At 40.0% G+C, this 22,724-nt stretch overlaps 1 protein-coding gene and 1 non-coding gene across 7 annotated transcripts in view; one reads left to right on the top strand and one right to left on the bottom strand.

The window, feature by feature from the left end:
• Positions 1 to 22,724, top strand: part of LOC134225031 (protein argonaute-2) — a 151,124-nt gene that overhangs the window by 11,674 nt on the left and 116,726 nt on the right. For 4 of the 6 annotated variants that reach the window (XM_062704778.1, XM_062704776.1, XM_062704777.1 and 1 more), the window contains exon 1: positions 19,897 to 20,598. The gene's annotated coding sequence lies outside the window, so the exon portion shown is untranslated. Of the gene's footprint in view, positions 1 to 19,896; positions 20,599 to 22,724 lie in introns of those variants that run through there. The other 2 variants (XM_062704775.1, XM_062704779.1) reach the window with 2 other exon arrangements.
• On the bottom strand, positions 5,273 to 5,344 carry Trnaa-ugc (transfer RNA alanine (anticodon UGC)). Its single transcript has one exon. It is a non-coding gene; the product is annotated as a tRNA-Ala (tRNA).

Here is a 22,724-nt window from a genome sequence, read left to right as displayed (position 1 = left end):
AATTGCGTACGATCTCGTGGCAAGTGCAGAGGTATATTCGGCTTGCACTGGACTAGTGATTACATCATCATTTCCTCCTCCTTCCCTACATTGACTTGCATTCTGACGTGGCAGGCGCCAGTATGACCTAACAAATGAGATCACCAGTACTTGTACATTGAAGATGAGTGCTAGTCCCAAGCAAAACATCTGTTGGTTCTCTGTGCAAGAACAGCTGATCTGGTCATAATGGAGTAGCAACTACGGGCAGTCAATCAAGCTCAAAGCTCAAGCTTTTTTTCAGATCAATTTTGGCATATGTACATAATAAAATTTCAAATAATGGCCCTATCGTGCCCCAGCTTAACTCCGCCAGTGAGAATATGTATGTACTAGAACAGCGGTTATTAACCTTTTTGATGAGTGGTACCCCTTGAGACTTTGTCATTGCTTGAGGTATCCCTTAAGATTTTTTTTTCTGCAAATTCAAACTATAGCTGGAATTGTGGCGTAATTTTTTACCTACACGCAAACGCACCAGGAATCTTACGATCCATAATGGTTATTCGCAAATTTTTACTTAACATTAATCCAAAAATATATTTGAACTGTTCGAAAATTAAAAAAAAAAGCAAAAACCAAACATAAGTTAAATATAGGAAAAAATGGAATCTTCAGTAATCGTTTCGGACACAATTTAAATTTCTAAAATTAATTGGGCATTGGGTTTCATTTCTGAGAAAATTTGGTTTTTCGCCAAGCTTTGATTCTAATATGTGAAAGTGGAACACACAAAGACGGAAAACCCAAACGTTCCACGTTTTTATTGACATTTATTTTAACGGCTCTTAATGTTGTATTTCATACAACACCGGTTTTACGTGATGAACTGTAAACATGTAAGGTACACCGGGGCAAGTTGAAATGCGGGGTAAGTTGAAACAGAAGCTGTAATTCAGAAAGGAAATGACCAAATGTTCTGATAATTTTTTTCCACAAACTACTCGCCTAAACGCATCTTCTGACTGCCATTCCCGAAAGATTGCAGCTTTCAAAAGCAATCCCTGCCATTGTTTATTTTTCGCCCTTTGCAAAATCCAAACCAACTATTTGACGTGCCAATGAAACAGGTCTCAAAACGATGTTTGAAAGAGTTTTTTCATCAAATTTTTACGGGAGGTAATCATTCAATGTTGAATAAGCATAATGATTATGAAAAATCGATGAAAGACCCGTTTGAATTTTTGTGTTTTGATTGTTTGATATTGCTCTGCGTGTTCAACTCATCGGGGCAAATAGAAATGCGTGGTGCGGGGCAAATTGAAACAACGATTCAAAACGCCACCCTCGCAATTAAAAGTATTTAATTTTCCCAAAATTCAACATGGTCCGTAAATACATTCGAAAACATAAATTTGTAAAAACATGCAAACTTCTGAAGATAAATTTAGGTTTGTTTTCCTCCCATTCTGTCATGAATGCAACCTTCCTACAATCTCCACTAGAATGAAAAGGGGTCATGTGTAAATTGCAGTTTTGAGATTCTTAATCTACTGAGCACTGACTCTCAGAAAATAAAACATAGAGTATGTAAACATTTCGTTAACTCCAGATTTCACTTCCCCAGCTGCCTATTTCTCCAATCGAAGAGTTTATGAGAGATATTATGGATGGAATTAATGTAAATTTATGAAGAAGCCACAACCGAATTAATTAACTGTGCAATATACAAGTGAACCAAATAATGAACCATCCTGAATAGTAATCCGAGTGGTCACCAGTAGGAGGGAATCAAATTGATAAATTTTCAGCGTAGTGCTTTCTCCAGAATTTGGTCTCTGAAAATACGCTTGTGACTTTGTTGTACACTGCCCTTATTCGCATAAGAGTCCTACGTCATTTTCGTCGACTTGTGTAATATGCCGTTGAATTTATCAAACTTGTTTTACATAGAGAAATACAAAAAAAATCTAATAAATTGAAAAAAATTGGTATCTTTCCAAAAAATTGACATAATATTCTTTATCTGTATTTATTGTTGTGGGACAATCAAATGAACCATACTTAAGTTTATTTTTTGAGTAAAAGAGTACCTATCAAAATCTGGAATCTGATTTTTATGCGAGTAAATATGAAGATGAGACAACAAAACTGGGATTTGTTTTCAAATTTCTAGAACAAAGCCTACTATTTTATCAGTTTTTTTTAACAAGAGACAATTTTAAGCTAATTTCTGAAAGAAAATCATAAAACTTACATGGGACTCTTATGCGAATCCTGGCAGTATTATAGTCCCTTTTACAACCTCGTGCTTATTGAGTCTCACTGAGTACATACATTTTGTTATTAATACGGAAAAATTAGCTTACATCTGAATATAACGCAGTGTTTCAACTTGCCCCGATTCGCGGGCAAGTTGAAACGATGCATATAAAAAAAATAATTTAAATATAAAAAATGTTTATAAAAAAGTTTGTTAACGTTGCTCATTTTTTATGTATAATATTTGGCCCGAAATTGCAAATACCGCAAACGGATTCAAAATATATCAAAAGGTGATTTTTGTACAGCTCTTCCAATTTCAACTTTGAAAACACGTTTCAACTTGCCCCGGTGTAAAACGTTTTCCTTAATACGACGAACATTCGTAGTTGATAAAGATACACAAAGGTCTCTATTTTGAATTTGGTCCATTTTTACGCATTAAAAATTACATTCATTCCTCTATGAGTCGCTTATGAAAGGACCATTGACTGAAGCATATTCGAGATGTGGAATAGAAGTTCCTTGGGAAATTATTCTAAAGACATCAGAGTGACCGAGAAAATATTTTTAGTATGGCATCATTGGATTCCACGAGTCAATATCAAAATAAAATTTTAATGTAGAATAAAAAAAATAATTTAAATATAAAAAATGTTTATAAAAAAGTTTGTTAAGGTTGTTTATTTTTTATGTATAATATTTGGCCCGAACTTGCAAACACCGCAAACGGATTCAAAATATATCAAAGGGTGATTTTTTTACAGCACTTCCAATTTCAACTTTGAAAAAATCGTTTCAACTTGCCCCGGTGTAAAACGTTTTCCTTAATACGACGAACATTCGTAGTTGATAAAGACGCACAAGGGTCTCTATTTTGAATTTGGTCCATTTTTACGCATTAAAAACTACGGAAAAAATTTTAAAATAATGAACAAAATCAATACCTGCTGAATCAAAATCCGTTCCTCGTGGATTGATTTCAAATCAAAATATCAAAATTCGTACAGCTATTATTAGACTGAATGTTTAAAAGCAGAGCAATTCACTGGACCACCACTTTAATAGACTTTCAATACGCACCTTGCAAAGGGATCTATTTGATTTATATTGAGCTGATCTTACTCTATTCATTGCGATTTGTAGTTTAGGCACAGTCACTTATGATACAATTATGGTCATCACGCAAACATATGACACAAGAAACTTTGCGTTTACTAGGTGTCGATTTGTATTTGATTTGTGTTTCAATTTCAAAGCCTACTTTTCACAGCAATGGCCAAAAGTTTACTGTCAAGTTTTTAACATGATAAGATAAATTAATTATCAATTAATTACTTCAAACACCCTTTTTTACACATATAGAGATCTCATAAGGTGGTTGGATTTAGGTGTAGTACGGATTTCGTTACCTCACGGTACTTTCACATTGTTTCTGAATCAAGTTACGATCCGAAGGTATATTTTCAAAATCTAGAACAGAGACATTGATATTTAATTCAAGAATTTCAAACATCATCTATGTGCCAAAATGTGTTGTGGATGACAAAGCCTTAATTTCGAAGAAAACTTGCGTTTTGCTCCACTTTGTTATATATTATGCTAAAAGGAACTCTTAAAGTACCAAAACAAGCCCCTTCGGACGGTATTTCCTTTTAAAAGTTGACATTGTGAATTATTCAACAAGCTCATCATGTGCAATTGTATCACAACCCGAGTAAAGCTTGAGAGCAAATCGATAACTAATTTTGTTGTTGTGAAATCGCCTAATTTTGATTACTCAGGTTGATATCATTTTGGTCGTTTTAACGGTTAAAAGATCAAAATCTATAGCAGAAAAATCTTACTATGACATCAAATCGAAAACTATTCCTGCTATCGATGAGAGCAAATCGAAATTATTTTGATATTGGTTCCGATAAAAAAATAAGTACACAGTTTGATGTCAGATCATACAATTTAGAAATCAACAGCAAAATGAGATCAAAATATGTAATCAGTCATGATGATTCATATTTGAAAACAAATTATGATTTCAATTTGATATCAATATCAAAATATGTTTTCTATATGCTCTCATTATGTTTTCAGACTTTGCTCGGGAACTATGCTGCCGCTAACCGCATGTCAGACTTATTTGTATATGGACGCCATATCCAGATAAGTCTGACTTGCGGTTAGCGGCAGTATATGCTAAGATTGAAAATCAAGGATTTTTTCATCATTTTTTTGAAGAGACCAGGGAAGGTACCCCCAGGGGTACATGTACCCCAGGTTGAGAACCGCTGTACTAGAACTAGGAGAGTTTTTGCGTCCGATGGTACCGGCTCTAACCCTAATTGATTGCACCCTACTACAGTTACTGACAATTTTTTAATACATATATGTAAAATGATTTTCCAATTCTCTATGGGGAGTTAATTTGGTTTCTGTACAATAGCTACGGCGGCTCAGTTTCCAAATAATCATTTTCAGCGTGAACATATTGCATTTCGGTACGTACCTCAGTGAACAAGAAAGACAAACAATATTGCAAACCGTTTTGCTCGGTTCCATGTCGGCCAGTCCCAGCTCAGGCAGCAGGATTTTTTGTTTTGCTGGCTCTGGTTGTTTATAATCGCGACACCGGAACGAACTCTGCCACCGCATGGGGTGTTGTATATGGTGCGGCGCGGCGGTTGGAGCACCACACACCACCGATCGGGGGATTTTCTATACATTAACTCGCTCATTTTACACACCACCAAAACATTGTAACCCACATGGAGCGTCGATTGATCGCAGAGAAAAGGCAGACAAGCCGGTCGATTGGTCAAGGGGGGTGGGGGGCCGGTGATGGGTGGTAATGACTGAAACGGCTGAAGGAGACCCCGTTCCGTCGATAGTGGCTGAGTATTGATGAGATGAGGTCTGTGTGGGTGAGCGAAATTTACGAGTTTTCCTGATTTTTTTTCTTATCTCGGGGATTACGTAGCTTTCATGTGATGTTGTAGAATCGAAAAGTTTATAGAGAATTAAAAAAGTAAAAGTTTGGAGATGCCGGGGATCGAACCCGGGGCCTTTCACATGCAAAGCGAACGCTCTACCACTGAGCTACATCCCCGTTGGGTCATTTATCGTATGTACATTTACTTAAAGATAAGACCTGCTTGCTAGCATTTCAATGGCTGAAAGACAATCACCATTCGTGAGGCTATCAATTTAAAAGTGCCAACAGTTTCATGTTCGTACTTGTTCACACCTTGCACCTGCACATTAATTCGGATCCTATGGCGGGTCTACAATCAATTAATGTTTTAATCCGAATAGCTTGTTTTCATTGTTCAATCAAATGATATTTTAAATTTCGACTGCTAATATGTACATATAGGGAATCTATAGGGAAAAAACATAGCAAAACATTCATTAATTAGCAGACTAATTTGAGTTATTTGTTACTACTATTAGTACTCATCCTTACAATTAGGAATCATAGGTGATGTGTTTTTTGGGAGCCATGTTCACTTCTATAAAGATGCCACCCCCCCCTAACTACTTTAAGGCGGCAGCTATTAGCTTGTATCACTCAAAAAAATTTTGCAATTCTTCTACTACATTAGGCCAATTTCCACAGACACAGGGACAGAATTCCTCGTCGAGAACAACTTGTTACTAACAAATCGATTAAGTGAATCTCGTCAAATTTATTTTATGTTTTCAACTCAAGTCCATTTTACATCAAAATTTGCGTTTCGTTTTCGAATGAAAATTTCGAGCTACGGTTCATCACGTTTCACCTGAGGTACCTTGGCTAGCCCATTAACTTCGAACCTCGAAAATGCACCAAAGCCACCAAGAGCATTGCTAGTTAGCCGAACGCACAAGAAAAATAATTTCAGGACGATTGAGATGGGGCTGGAAAAAAAAAGAGCGCGCGGAATTCGCGACTGTGGCCGTGGGCCTCGGCATGCAGAACGTCGCTGATGACGATGGCGATGCGCAGCAGCAGCAGCAACGACGTAAGTACGTTGCACAATACAACGACATTCGAGGTTTCAATTTTTGGGTGGCTCACATTTTGACATGGTATACATACGAAAGTGACACATATATGCAGTGTTTTCAGCAGAAGTGAGAGTACACGGGCGGTGTGCTTGTTTTATTTTTCCTGTAAATATTTTGCCAATTTCAAGTTTTATTTCGCTGTTTCCGTCAGCCATAGGTGACCGGTTTATGTGTCTGTTCCATCGAGCTGGCGAAAGGTGAAGATGATTAAAGCCAAAGCTTATATTTATGAATTGCTGAGTATGGTGACCACAATGCTTAATCTTTGCATGATGTTCTACCATTGAAAGATTAGCATTTCATTGACTATTCGTTGAGAATGAAGTTTGTTACATCGAGGAAAAGGTTATCATACATTCATACTACATTTGAGTAGAGTAGAAAGTATTTTAGTATATTCGTAAATTGTATGTCCGTATGTCTTCAAAATATCACACAGTTCTCTTCTACGTACCCTTATCTGATTTTGGCTCAATAAGTTGCATTCGAAGGCAAAATTACCCCAGTGATGAATACACCGATGGCGGTTTTATGCATAGTTTCAACTCAACTACGCACTCAACTTTGGGGCCGTCCAGAAACCACGTGGTTATATAGGGGGAAAGGGGGAAGTTAATTTAATCATCGTATTATGTTGTGTGGAATTGATCTTCAACATATCAACTGCCTTTGCTGCAATTCTGAGCTCAATCGGGCATACCGAATCAATTTCCTAAACAAAAGAGTGACTGAGGTGTATTTTCCTATGAATTTTGGTTGAAACCACCATACAAATTTAAAATCAAATGCGCCAGCTTATGTAACAAGCGATTGAGCTGAAATTTTCAGAGATTGATTTTCTTGCCCCGTGGAATTCGACAACTTTCTTTTCTCCCCATACAAGGCTGGGCCACTCTAATACACATCAATAAATCAATCGCATCTTTAGAACCTATTTTCATCCAAAAAATAAACTAAAAATCGGTTGAGATTCAGTCTTAATTTTCATAAATAATTTTGGAATGTAACATACGATGCAAAAAAACAAATTTTCGCCTCGCCACGCCACCGCTGTAGATAGTTTTTGGCCTCTCGCCGCCGACACTTTTGCATCAGCGTACTGCTGCTACAATTTCGTAAAAATTCATGTTTTTACAACAATTCAAGAAAAAATCTCAAGAAGACACCTCTAACGAAATTTTCTGTAATAACTTTTAAATTACTTTATACAATCCTGATGAAGTGTTGGAATTCCGAGGAATTTTCAAACAATTCTCGTGGAAATTAAGAAGAATCTCTCGTTGAACCTCTGAAAAATTTTGCATGGAAATTAAGATTCGGGCAACCAGTGGAGAATGTTGAAAGTTTCCAATATCTTGGTAGCCAAATAGCGTCAGACGGCGGTACCAAGTTCGACATAGGCGCACGGATAAAGAAAGCAAGGGCTGCCTTTGCGAGTTTAAAAAATATCTGGAAAAACAGGCAGATAAGTGAACGCACCAAAATACGAATTTTCAACTCTAACGTGAAATCTGTGCTGTTATACGCTAGCGAAACATGGTGTGTATCAGTGGAGAACACTCAACGGCTGCACTGCCGCTAACCGCAAGTCGAGCACATCTGTATATGGGCCTCCATATACAGATGTGCTCGACTTGCGGTTAGCGGCAGTGCAGGTGTTCATTAACAGATGCCTGCGGTATATAATTCGGGCCTGGTGGCCTCACAACTGGATCTCAAACAACGAGCTCCATCGTCGTTGTCACCAGAGGTCGATAGCAATAGAAATTCGGGATCGGAAGTGGGGCTGGGTCGGCCACACTCTACGTAGGGGCGGAAATGAAATCTGTAAACAAGCATTAGACTGGAACCCAGCGGGACTTCGCAGCAGAGGCAGACCCAGAGGCTCATGGCGGCGAAGCCTCAATAAAGAAATAAAAGAAGTCGACCGAAATCTAACCTGGCAACAGGTTAAAGCGATAGCCGGGCAACGCTCAGGATGGAGATTTTTTCAAGTCGGCCCTTTGCACCACCGGAGGTGTACAGGATCCATAAGTAAGTAAGTGTGAAACTGGAAGGGCTCACCGTGTTTACATCCAGCGATTTGGTTTTGTTGCCGTTGATGACTAAACCTACCAAAGAGGAGCGCTCGGCAAGGTGGTTGAGCTTACTCTGCATATCAGAGCGCCGTTGCGCGAGAAGTGCAACGTCATCAGCCAATTCGAAGTCGTTTAGGTGCTCCATGGTTATAGGCTGCCATAGTTGCCCGCGGTTTGGTTCACGGTCAGAATCTCGTCGATTACGATAAGGAACAGCTACGGTGATAGAATACATCCTTGCCTCACGCCAGCTACGATCCGGATAGGGTCGGACAAGACCCCATTGTGCAGCACTCTACACGAGAAGGCTTCGTACTGTGCCTCGATGAGACCGATGATTTTCTCAGGAACCCCCTTGCGTATCAGATATTCTCGTGATTGAGACGCTCAAATGCTTTTTCGTAGTCAATGAATACCAAGTAAAGTGACTTCTATTGAATCCAGGCTAGGATAACTTTGCATAGAACTTTGAGAACGGTACACAGCAACATAATGCCTCACCAGTTATCGCATACAGTCAGGTCATCCTTTTTGGGCATCTGCACTAAGATACCTTGCATCCAGTCGACCGGGAAAGTTGTGGTGTCCCAGATATTACGAAATAAACGATGCAGTATTTGAGCGGATGTCATGGGGTCAGCTTTGAGCATCTCGGCTGATATGCGATCGACCCCTGGGGCTTTATTCGATTTCATGCTTTGGATGGTTGTTTGAATCTCTAGCAGTGATGGAGCTTCGGTATTGACGCTTGTTATACGTCGGATCCTAGGCAGATCATGCCGAGGTAGTGGTGACCTGGCTGGCACTTGAAAAAGTTGTTCGAAGTGCTCGAACCAGCGTTTCAGCTGGTCAGTTGGGTCGGTCAATAACTGATCTTTCCCCGAGCAGGAGCGACGACCTCGATAACAGAAATTGGTATGGCCTTGCATAAGAAGTAAAATACCAAAAAATAATACCAAAAACTTATATGCAGAATAATAATTGGTTATGCATTTGGTATTGAAATTCAATTTAATATCTGAGTATGTTATGGCTTAAGTATTGTGCATATTAGTTTTTGGTATTATTCCTTTGATATTTTACCTCTTATGCAGGGCTAGTTCATAACAGAGTATGGTATTAATAACAGAATTAGGTATTATTGTGCCAATTTCTCCTGCTCGGGTCGCGTCTTCCACAGGCATCATTGCATTCATCTTCTCTCCGCTTAAGTGTTGTGAGATATCGTAGAGGAGGCGAATGTTCCCGGTTGCTGCGGCCCTCTCTCCTTCGTCGGCCAGAGAGTCTGCCCACGCTCGCTTGTCCCGTCGACATGATCGTTGTACCTTCTTCTCCAGAGCCGAGTATCGTTGAACTGCTAAGACTTTGGCTTCTCTGGTTTTTGATCGCTCTATCGCGGCTTTCGGAATATCTGCAGCACGCGTCTCCAGTTCTTCAACGAAGGACCATTTCACCGTGGCATCTTCCAGTCGGCGTGTGTTGAACCGTCGCCCAACTCTCTCCTCCTGCCGACGAATCTGCGCAATGCGCAGGCTTATTTCGCCTAGACAGGACGCCCAATAAGCTGCCTTCAAAAACAACCATTACGAACGACATACAGTTAAACCTCCATGAGTCGATGTTCTATGACTCGATATCGACTCATGGAAGCAAATTATTCCATATTAAAATTTTGTTTCTGGGTTACTACGATGGTCCCTTTAAACAGATTTCCAAGGGTTTTATATTCCACATCTCGATATTTCTATTAGTCGATGGTCCCTTCAATATCGACTCATGGAGGTTTGACTGTAGAAGATAATACGACTCGATACAATCGGCAACGACATAGGTGACGAATAAAGGATCACCATTGGAAGCTTGGAACATGGAACTGCAAGTCGCTAGGCTTCGCAGGTTGCGACAGGATAATCTACGATGAATTACATCCCCGCAACTTCGACGTCGTAGCGCTGCAGGAAATCTGCTGGACACGACTGAAAGTGTGGAAAAGCGGGCATCGAGCGGCTACCATCTACCAAAGCTGTGGCACCACCAACGAGCTGGGAACCGGCTTCATAGTGCTGGGAAAGATGCGCCAACGCGTGATTAGGTGGCAGCCAATCAACGCAAGGATGTGAAAGCTGAGATTAAAAGGCCGATTCTTCAACTATAGCATCATCAACGTGCACTGCCCACACGATGGGAGACCCGACGACGAGAAAGAAGCGTTCTACGCACAGCTGGAGCAGACATACGATGGATGCCCACTGCGGGACGTCAAAATCGTCATCGGTGACATGAACGCACAGATAGGAAGGGAGGAAATGTATAGACCGGTCATCGGACCGGATAGTCTGCATACTGTATCGAATGACTACGGCCAACGATGCATAAACTTCGCCGCCTCCCGCGGAATGGTAGTCCGAAGCACCTTCTTTTCCCGCAAAAATATCCACAAGGCCACATGGAGATCACCTAACCAAGGAACGGAAAACCAAATCGACCACGTTCTAATCGACGGTAAATTCTTCTCCGACATCACGAACGTCCGCACTTACCGCAGTGTGAATATTGAATCCGACCACTACCTCGTTGCAGTATGCCTGCGCTCAAAACTCTCGACGGTGTACAACACGCGGCAAAATCGACCGCCGCGGCATAACATTGGGCGGCTACAAGACGGTAGACTAGCCTAAGGATACGCGCAGCTGCTGGAAGTGGCACTCCCAACGGAAGGGCAGCTAGTCTTTTGAAGATGGCTGGAGAGATATTCGATCCGCCATTGGTAGTGCCGCAACCGCTGCACTTGGCACCGTGTCGCCGGATCAGAGAAACGACTGATTTGACGGCGAGTGTGATAAGTTAGTGGAAGAGAAGAATGCAGCATGGGCGAGATCACTGCAACACCGCATGATATAAACGGGCGCGGAACAGACAAAACTCGATTTTCCGGAGGAGGAAAAAGCGCCAGCAGGAAGATCGAGACCGTGAAGAGACGGAGCAACTGTACCGCGCTAATAACACACGAAAGTTCAATGAGAAGTTGAACCATTCACGTAAGGGCCACGTGCCACAGCCTGATATGTGTAAGGACATGAACGGGAACCTTCTTGCGAACGAGCGTGAGGTGATCCAAAGGTGGCGGCAGCACTACGAAGACCACCTACGGAGCGACTTCCGGCTCCGAATCTCTAGGAAATAAAATAAAGAACAACAAAGTCTCTGGAGTTGACCAACTACCAGGAGAGCTGTTTAAACACGGTCGTGAGGCACTGGCTAGAGCGCTGCACTGGGTGATTACCAAGGTTTGGGTGGATGAGGTTCTGCCGCAGGAGTGGATGGAAGGTGTCGTGTGTCTCATCTACTAAAAGGGCGATAAGCTGGATTGTAGCAACTACCGCGCAATCACATTGCTGAACGCCGCCTACAAGGTACTCTTCCAAATTTTATGCTGCCGACTAACACCAATTGCAAGATAGTTCGTGGGTCAGTACCAGGCGGGATTTATGGGTGAACGCTCTACCACAGACCAGGCGTCAGATATTGCAGAAATGCCGCGAATACAACGTGCCCACTAGGGTGGCTCACTCAAAAAACCTTTTTCAATTTTTTTGATGGGCCGCCCTATTATTCGGTTCTATTTGATGCCCTGATGCTCTGGACAAAATTTCAAATCGGTCAACGTTTGGGTGGTGCTAAACTCGTTAGAAGTTTATATGGAAAAATGTATGCAGAAACATCCAAAAACAGTGATTTGCAGTTGGACGGCACAATTTACGATCAAGAAGCATGATACTCATTCAGTTCTTGTAGAATTGAATACAGAATGTTTTGCTGAAAACCGCGAGAAGATTAGAGTTTATTAGACAAAGCTATTAGTATTTTACTGGAGTGTTGTAGGGTGAATTTATTTCTTTTCAAAGGTAAAAGAAACGAAATTTGCTCAAACTCCACTTCAGTGAAATGCCAATAACTTAACCAGTACACTAAATTAATGATTTCGTGTGTGTTACTTCTACGTGAAGTTAAACGATTTACAATGATATGGAAATGCTAATATCATCTTCCAAACTTGGACGTACATGTTCATGATAGCATTAGAGGCGAAAGTATAGAATTGATAGTTCCGTTAGGATACGGCAGGCATGAAGAATGTTTTTATAGAAGTCGATTTGAAAGGATGGCATATATCGCACGACCTTCCTTCTGCCAAGCTCCCGTATGAAGGGGGAAGAATATCAGTGGTGAAGCTGATATATCTCCACTGGCAAAAGGAAGGTGGTTTGACTTGCTCATATGCCATCGCGTGCGGAAGGATTTGCTATCGACGAGTACTGTCTCCAAATTTCTAATATGACATCAGCATTTAGTCGAATTGGAGCCAGTGGAGATATATCAGCTTCCACACTGATATTCTTCCCTCCCCCTTCATACGGGAGCTTGGCAGAAGGAAGGTCGTGCGATATATGCCATCACAAATATTGCCCTCCGCTCGCTTTCAAATCGACTTCTATAAAAACATTCTTCATGCCTGCCGTATCCTAACGGAACTATCAATTCTATACTTTCGCCTCTAATGCTATCATGAACATGTACGTCCAAGTTTGGAAGATGATATTAGCATTTCCATATCATTGTAATTTGTAAATCGTTTAACTTCACGTAGAAGTAACACACACGAAATCATTAATTTAGTGTACTACCCTTGGTGGGGGCATCCATCAATTCAGCTGTTATTGGTCGACGGTACAGCAGCAGTGCCTTTCTCTGCTTTGTTCTCTCCGAGGCAGCCAAGTTGGTTGCGACGAGACGGACGCAATGAGAAAACAGAACTGTGCAATAAAAATCCTATTCGACTAAATGCTGATGTCATATTAGAAATTTGGAGACAGTACTCGTCGATAGCAAATCCTTCCGCACGCGATGGCATATGAGCAAGTCAAACCACCTTCCTTTTGCCAGTGGAGATATATCAGCTTCCACACTGATATTCTTCCTCCCCTTCATACGGGAGCTTGGCAGAAGGAAGGTCGTGCGATATATGCCATCACAAATATTGCCCTCCGCTCGCTTTCAAATCGACTTCTATAAAAACATTCTTCATGCCTGCCGTATCCTAACGGAACTATCAATTCTATACTTTCGCCTCTAATGCTATCATGAACATGTACGTCCAAGTTTGGAAGATGATATTAGCATTTCCAACTTAGCCAGGCAAACTCTAATCTTCTCGCGGTTTTCTGCATAACATTCTGTATGAAATTCTTCAAGATCTGAATGAGTATCATAGTTCTTCATCGTAAGTAGTGCCGTCCAACTGCAATTCACTGTTTTTGGATGTTTCTGCATACATTGCAGAAACCTCGCCTACATTCGCCTTAACATGAGAAATATACAAAAAGATACAAAGTAGGCGAATGAAATGAACCTGAGATCGAACCCAAGGCCTCTTGTGTAGAAACGGTAGTTATATGACTATCAAGCACACTTTTCTGAACACATTGGTTTTCAAATTCCAAATAACTGTAAATGACGGCACTTTTAAATCCCACATATCCTGCGATATCTAACAAAACTGGTTAATCCATATATCATTAAACAGTTTTTCAGAATAATGGTTTTCAGCCTCGAATAGCTGTGAAGAAGACGACCACTCTCTAATATCACAGATCCGGGGTTATTTAATCGAACTGGTGGTCTCACATGTACTATCACTACTCTACGGATGAATTTTAGACTTCACAATATTTCAACATATTGGTTTCCAATCCCCAAACAACTTTGTACAAGATGGCAATCTTCTAAATCCCCCAGATCCCAAGATATCGAAGAACTGATGTCTCATATGCAGTAGCACCTCCTTGCGGATGAATTTTAAATTATTCATAGGGGCGTAACTGTATTGATCGATTTTATATTTTGTTAAAAAATCCATTGTTTCTAAAGCTACAACCGTGATTATCGATTCTGGTGCAAGATACAATCATCCTTTAACATACCAAACCATTAAATCATCGACAAACTAGTGCAATTCGGTACAATAATGAAAAGAAAACATCGACGAATAGAAATCGATCTATACAGTTACGCCCCTATGAAACTAAGCGCGAGATTTTGGGTTCCAGTCCTCGAACATTTTTGTTGAAGACGGTAATTTTCTAAATTCCACAGATCCCGAAATATCGAACTGAACTGATCTCTCATATACACTAGCGTCGCCTTATGGCTTAATTCTGAACTAAACAGTTTCTCAACATATTGGTTTCCAATGCTCGAACAACTTTATAGAAGATAGCAACTTTCCAAAACCAATAGATCCCGAAATATCAAACCAAACTGATCTCTCATCACCCAGGTTTTTTTTACACGGTTTGGTTTTCGTCATTTAAGACCTTCAGCGTCAATGAAACAATGAGTTAATCCCATGAAAAAATTCACAAAAAATCAAATAAAATTCAGGGGGTATTTGAAAAGCTGTGGAAGTTCAGGTTATCCGAGAAATTAATGAATTCCAACCGCGTAAAAAAAACCTGGGCAGTAGCGGCACCTTGCGGATGAATTTTAAACTAATTAGCTTCTCAACATATTGATTTCCAATCCTCGAACAACTTTGTAGAAGACGGCAACTTTCTAAATCTCACAGATCCCGTGATAACGAAGAACTTATCTCTCATATACAGTAGCGCCTCCTTGCGGATGAAATCTAAGTTATTCAGTTTCTCAACATATTGGTTTTCAGTACTCCAACAACGTTGTAGAAAACGGCAATTTACTAAATCCCACAGATCCCGAGATTTCGAACTAAACTCTCTCATATACACTAGCGCCGCCTTACAGCTCAATTCTGAACTAAACAGTTTCTTAACATATGGGTTTCCAATGCTCGAAAACTTTATAGAAAATGTCAACTTTCCAAAACCAATAGATCCTGAGATATCAAACCGAACTGATCTCTCATATACAGTAGCGCCACCTTGAGGATGAATTTTAAACTAATTAGCTTATCATCATATTGGATACCAATCCTCGAACAATTTTGTAGAAGACGACAACTTACTAATTCCCACAGATCCCGAGATGTCGAACAAAACTAATAACTCATATACAATAGCCGCCTTACGGCTGAATTCTGAATCAAACAGTTTCTCAACATATTGGTTTCCAATCCTTGAACAACTTTGTAGAAGACGGAAATTTCTTAAATCCCATAGATCCCGAGATATCGAACCAAACTGGTATTTTTATGTACACTAGCGCCGCTCAGTGGGAGAATTCTAAATCAATTTTTTTTCTTGACTCATGAGGCATGGGATTATAGATGTATTTAGATGTTTTTAGAGTTTTTAGAATCCTTATTAGAAACATTGCGCCATTTATTGAGAAGATGGACTATTTGCAACGGTGTTCCGTTGGTTCCGGATCTTCCGGAGGACCAGCAGAAGATCCATTGGACTTAAAAATGTCCTCAATGAGCGTAGGGTAGATAACCATTTGGGCAGCATCCCGCGTTATGAAAGTTGAAGCGAGTTGCGCAAGGTTAATAACTGTGGAAGTGTTTAATGAACACTAAGCTGTGAGGCGGCAATGTTCCAGTGGGGGATGTAATGCCAAGAAGAAGAAGAAGAAGAAGATTTACTTGTCATAAGACGAATTAGTTCAATTCCATTTAATTCCACTACTTTATTGTACCTTTTACAGATACGTATTTCGACCTCAACAGTAAGGTCGTCGTACAAGTCGAGTCAAGTACGAGACACTGAAGACGACCTTACGGTTGAGGGCGAAATACTTTTCTGTTAAAGGTACAATAAAGTAGTGGAATTAAATGGAATTGTACAAACTCGTCTTATGACAAGTATTTTTTGCATGTTGATGTAAGCAATTTACGGTAAAAGTGAAATTTCGGATTTTAAATAGTTAAACGCATTGAATCAATTGTTTACAATAGCTGTATGAAATCTTGGAGAGTTAACTGAACGATTCATACCAAAATCGCCAGAACCCGTTGAAAAATGGTTTAGTTATTGACTCTTACTTCCTGACCTCTTTTCGTGACGGTCCCAAATTTGGAACTTTGGAATGACCACCCTATCTTACCGAAAGACGTAATTCTACGTCAAAAAAAAAATTGAGAACGCTATAATAATAAAACCTCTCTAAAACCCATATAGTGGAAATGTTCCGATCTCCATCTCACTGTACATATATCCATCTCATCGCTAAACAAAGAAATACGGCACCAAATTCGTCGCTTCGTTTTGTCAACATGCGTGCTCACTGCTGAAAAAAAATTACAAAAATAATGAACAAACCAAATACCTTACCATTGCTTTGTTTTTGATGCGATGGAAATAGGGGGTATGTTATGAGATGAAGTGGCGAACCGTTCCCCTACATGATAAAAAAAAGACAGAATCACCGTCTTCAACCAGAGGTCGCACAGACTGAACACTTAACATCTAGCATCAGACAACGGACAGGACATTCACACAACACCCAGTGGACCACTGGAGAACTTTTCGCTTTACGAAAAGTTTTCTTTTTACCGGGGTGGGAATCGAACCCACACTCCACAGCACACGCGCCTAAACGATTGACGTTGCTAACCGCACAGTCGTGGGTAGGACAAATAGGGGAAATGCCGATGGTGGTGTTGAGAAATCGATGCACATTTTTCATATCATCATTTATTATTTAAAAAAAATGGGCTTCGAGTCCTTCCGGACAGGATCCTCATATAATTTGTGAAAATTTCTTCGATTTTCAGAATAAATATATTTCCTTGAACATTTCATAGTTGGTAGTAGCTATTTTAATTAAAACGATGGTGATCACAGTCAATCCAGGATAAGGAGAGGCAAATTAATTCGACAATCGTTGATACAAGAAACTGAGCAATTATCTGAATCTTCATGATTTTCGTTGAAAAAGAAAAGTAAAATAGCAGGGATGATAATTAATAGGAAGTCGCATTTAAAAGCGACTAAACATATAATTTGATGACGATACTCCAAGGCATAAAGATGAAACCTGACGAAACTCAATCAATATGCGCCAAAAAAATGAAAACGCGTACTCAATGTGTTTTGTCTGATAAGCGATAGTACATTCCATCACATACTCTTCACACTCCAGTGGCTTGTAATGAATCGCGCTTATTTTGACAGAAAAGACGCGTAGTACAAGTACTACAAGAGAAAAAATAACCTAAATATTATTCCTCGCCTAGTGGCTGCAGCATACTCACTGTAAATTGGTTAGATAACTGCCCATGAAATAAAGAAGCAAATTTTTCAGGTTTCTACAAAACTTTTACCCGTAAATCCATTTAAAATTGATATAATTATTTCCATCGACTGAAAATTTGGTAAATTTTTAAATAATTACACTTTCAGATTTCATCAACTTTTTTACCTCTGGAAACCAAAATACATCTTAGAACGCTTTTAGGATTGGAAAGTACTTCCTATAGTCTTTTTAGGATCCCAGAAACAACTACTAAACTGATTACTGATTACTGTCTAAACTTAGATTTACTTGAAAATCTCTTTTTCCCAACAGACAGGTCTTGCCAGACAATGACTTCATACAAAAACTACATGCGTTAAACTATTCAATGTCTGATGATTTATCTGTGAATCTAGAAATGAGACCGACCAGACAGCATTGCAGCTAAAATAATAACCTAGATGATATAATCATGGGTAGGACAACGCCTTGACTGTCCCACCCAGGAATATTCATGCGTAGGACATGTCCTACTTGTCCTACCCACTCCCGGCGCCACTGGGTATAAAAATGTGATTAGTTTTCGAGAAAACAGGGGCGGATCATGTGTCCCCGGGGATCACGTGTGTCCTGTTTCCCCTACGGATACGTTTGAATAAAAATCTTATTTTGAAACAGTACAATCCGCTGCCAATATACCAATTATTTTCCCTGCCTGATATTTTTCCCTAATAGAGGAGTTAATTTCAAGCAATTTTGCTGAAGACAGTGTTCACTTTTATCCATCGTGCGATTTTATACATCAATTTTTCTGTTGGGGTCATATATGACCCCGTGGGCCTGAAAAAGTTAAAACAAGTTGCTATATAAATACTTAAACAATTGCACATTTATTGAACTAAACGGATGTAATAAAATTTGCATAAATAGTTTAGTCACAAGATGAATTATTGGACAAATATACCATGCGTCTCCATATGCTGTAATAAGAGCTGCTGAACATTTTTCAATATCACCATCTACCGTTTCCCCTGGGAGCCCCATTTTTGCCTGAAAACCACTCATGGGACATACGGCCGGGGTTCTGCCAAATCGCACTAAGCGCCAACAAAAAGTTACCCATTTTTCTGCCTAAGCTTTCGCTTAGCAGATTTAATTGATTGAAAATCGTATTGGATTCCCCACTACCCCATAACTAAGAATATCCTACAACAAATGTGTGGAAGAATTGATATGAAATGATTTCCGTTGCACTTTTACGATCAAAATATCACAAGTCAATCAATAAGCTGCTTGGTGCGTTATGGCAGAACCCCGACCATACAGATTTCGCAATATATTTTTTTATCTTCTATGAACAAGCAATTATGCAAACATGTAAATAACTGCAACGCCGTTATTATCTTGGAATTGTCAGTTGCCAGTCACCAGCCAATTTTAGAGGTCGAAAACTATAACTGCAGCACATAAGCTTCTCGAATACAAATTCACTGCCAACCAGTGTTGATGCGTGCGATACCTAGTTCTATTGCTTTCTATCAAAATGCTTATTAAATGTGTGTAACCCATTTGTGGGGGACTGTATATCAGAGGAATAATACATTATGCTCGGTACATCTGTTCTATGTCTTTTTTTTGCCTGTTCCTGTTCAGAAGAATCATTAGGAAATATGTCACTTCGATAATTTTCCAGTTACTGACCGTCCATTTCTTTTTATTTTAATTTTTTTTGTGTTGTCAAATTGACGGCTGGGACCAATGTGATCCATCTCGCCTTGGTGCATTTCTTTAGTAGAATTATTATGAATCCATTGGAAAGTTTCGTTCTTAGCATATTTGAAATCCTTTACGCCCAGTTTTTGCTTGCAAGCCTGCCACTGTGCATTGGATCCCGTATACCGCTATAAAAACCGTATCGCACACGATCCGCGTACAGCTATGAAGTGAAACAGTAGCCAGCGATGACGATGGCTCCTTGCTTTTGGGGACACTGACTGACTGTGGCTATATTTTGGACGACCATAATAACGCCGTCCATTACTACAACAATCGCCTTGCATTGATTCCTATACTTATTCATCCGGTGCGGGGGATTTTTGGGAGGCCTTTCGACTGCATCGTCGTCGCTGCCGAGCGGTGTGTTGTGTGTGCAGTGCATCCAACTGTGTGGCATAGGATTGGAAGACCCGTATCATAAACAAAGGCAAAAGAGCACGGGTAGGATATTCACGGCCACCACACGCCACGGCCGACGGAGAAGAGTGCGAGTCCCCAAAGTCCGAGTCATTTTCGAGGTTTCGGAGTAGAGCCCACATTTCATTTCGAGTTCAGTACGCGATTGGATCGACTGCGGTGTGGATCGACGTCGGATTCGCGAGTGACGATTTTCCCGTTTTTGCGTGGAGGAGAAAATTTTTAATGTGCAATTGTGCGATTTCTGCGGCCGTAATTGGGCTTGAAATATTTATTGTGTCGTGTCGTTTTCCCACCTTACCCTGTCTATAGGCGTTTGTATGCGTTTTGCGAAGTGATTGCGTGTGCAGTTGGGGAGGAGGATAACTTCCAGAAGCGTTCGAATGCATGGCGGAAAATTGGGAGCACCAGTGATTTGAGCGCCCAGGAAAATTGAATGGTGGAAGCAATTTCAATTTCTGGAGGTTACGTATTGCATGTGAAGTGAAAATAAGTGTTTGCGATTAGACGCGAAAAAAATACAAATCAATCGAAAGTTAAGGAAAAAATAAGAAAAAAAAATGCAAGAAGAAGCTACAAATATTAAGTGCTTGATAAGTAATACGTAGAATCAGAATTCGACCGGAGAGGATTATTGTTTGTCTCGGCGAATCTTTACCGGCCGGGGGAAGCGCGTCTAGTGAGTGTTTGAGAGCGTAGTGTTCGCTCATATCTATTACGTGTGTTTAACTCGCTGCAAGCAACAGCAACAAAAAGTTCAACCAGAGAAACAAAGCAGGAAAACAAGTGTGAGAGTAGCTGAAATCGACGACGTTGTCGACAATACAAACAGGTGAGTGCTGTTGCAAAAAATGTACCATTTTAGGCTGGTAAAATTGAAATTGTGATTTATTAATAACGATAGCCTGATAATACAAAACAAAATTAGGCTTGGGAGGCACTAAGAGAAAATTATAAGCACATGGTATACAACATGGATCCATGTTTTCAGTAGCAATTTAGATAATAACAATCTTCTTTGTTATCAAACTCTATAAATAGCACTATTAATCAGAATTTGAACTTTTTCTTCACATTCTTCTACTGTTTAAAAATAGATCTGGCGTAGAACTGTATATATTTAGATTTCTAATATACGTACAGTTAATTATTAACGTTTAATAAAAAGAAGAATTTGGATACAAGGGTTAGAATAGAAAAAATAAAATTAGGGAGCGTCACGAAATACATAAAAATAAAATTATGAAGTCTAATAACAAGGTTGTTGCGACTACACGGATTTCGCGATTTACATAAAGAGTTTGTCGATCTGCGCGGATTTAATTTCAAGTGAAAGACGGTAGTCATATGGCAACCGCTTTTGCATCGCACGCAGGAAGTCGTGGGCTCAATCCTAGGCTCGTTCCGAACTTCTAATTCGTGTATTTCTCTAAATTTCTTATGATATTTCCCATGCAATCGCTTGAACTACCGTTTCAATTGACTATACCTTCAACTTGACTATTTTGGCAGTAACTGTTAGAATTTGAAGTGAACGAAAAAGTTTGTATTCTACCTCCAATTGAAAATCTATCGCTTATTGTTTTCTTATCGCATTGCACAATATGAAACATATTATTAATAACACGAATAAATACAATACAGTGAACGTTCGCTAATTGTTGCACGACCTCACCCCAACTAGCGAATGCCGTTCGCTAATTGGGGCGTTTTGACAAGCGTCAATGTTGTTTACTTTTTGCGTGGAACAAAGGAAAATTTTACGCGCCAGAAAATATCGATCCCGCCAAACACGGAAACAAAACGTCAACGCATTTTTGACATCACATTCTGACGTTTGACTGCTTTTTAATTGGGTTTCGCCCCAATTAGCGAACCCCCAACTAAAAAGCGCCCCAACTAGAAAAACCCCAATTAGCGAACGTTCAATCTCGGTTCGGTGTGGCCGTATTGAGTTGAAATTTTGACACAAATCGTAGCACTTTCTGTGTAATCGTGCAAAGATACCTAAGTTCACTGCACGAAGCTGTAAGATCTCGTTTGCCACCAATGCCCTTTTTGCCTTTCTCGTATACTAAGTATACGGTAAAGGCTATATGATCGCTCCAAAAACAAACTTTTTATAGAAGGCCCGGAGACCCATAGTGTTATATACCAATCGACTCAGTTCGACGAATTGAGGTGATGTCTGTGTGTGTGTGTGTGTGTGTGTGTGTGTGTGTGTGTGTGTGTGTGTGTGTGTGTGTGTGTGTATGTGTGTGTGTGTGTGCACAACTACTCTAAAAATGTCACTCATTTTTCGGACACTTATCATCAACCGATTTGCTCGCAACAAGTTGCATTCGACGCAGAATCCTGTCCCATTGTTTCCTATTTGAAATTGGCCAGATCGGACTATGGGATCGAGACTTATGGCCAAAATACAAATTCATACGAAAAAATCGCGTAAAAAATGTCACTCATTTTTCGGGCACTTATCCTCAACTGATTTGCTCGCAACAAGTTGCATTCGACGCATAATTCTGTCCCATTGTTTCCTATTTGAAACTGGCCAGATCGGATTATGGGATCCGAAGTTATGGCCAAACTACAAATTCATACGAAAAATTCGCATTAAAAATGTCACTCATTTTTCGGGCACTTTTCCTCAACCGATTTGCTCGCAACAAGTTGAATTTGACGCAGAAACCTGTCCCATTGTTTCCTATTTGAAATTGGCCAGATCGGACTATGGGATCCGAAGTTATGGCCAAAATACAAATTCATACGAAAAAATCGCTTAAAAAATGTCACTCATTTTTCGGGCACTTATCCTCAACCGATTTGCTCGCAACAAGTTGCATTCGACGCAGAATCCTGTCTCATTGTTTCCTATTTGAAATTGGTCAGATCGGACTATGGAATCAGAAGTTATGGCCAAAATACAAATTCATACGAAAAAATCGCGTAAAAAATGTC

Source organism: Armigeres subalbatus, chromosome 3 (genome assembly GCF_024139115.2).
Source record: "Armigeres subalbatus isolate Guangzhou_Male chromosome 3, GZ_Asu_2, whole genome shotgun sequence".
NCBI lineage: Eukaryota > Metazoa > Arthropoda > Insecta > Diptera > Culicidae > Armigeres > Armigeres subalbatus.
This window is presented reverse-complemented; position numbering and strand designations above follow the sequence as displayed.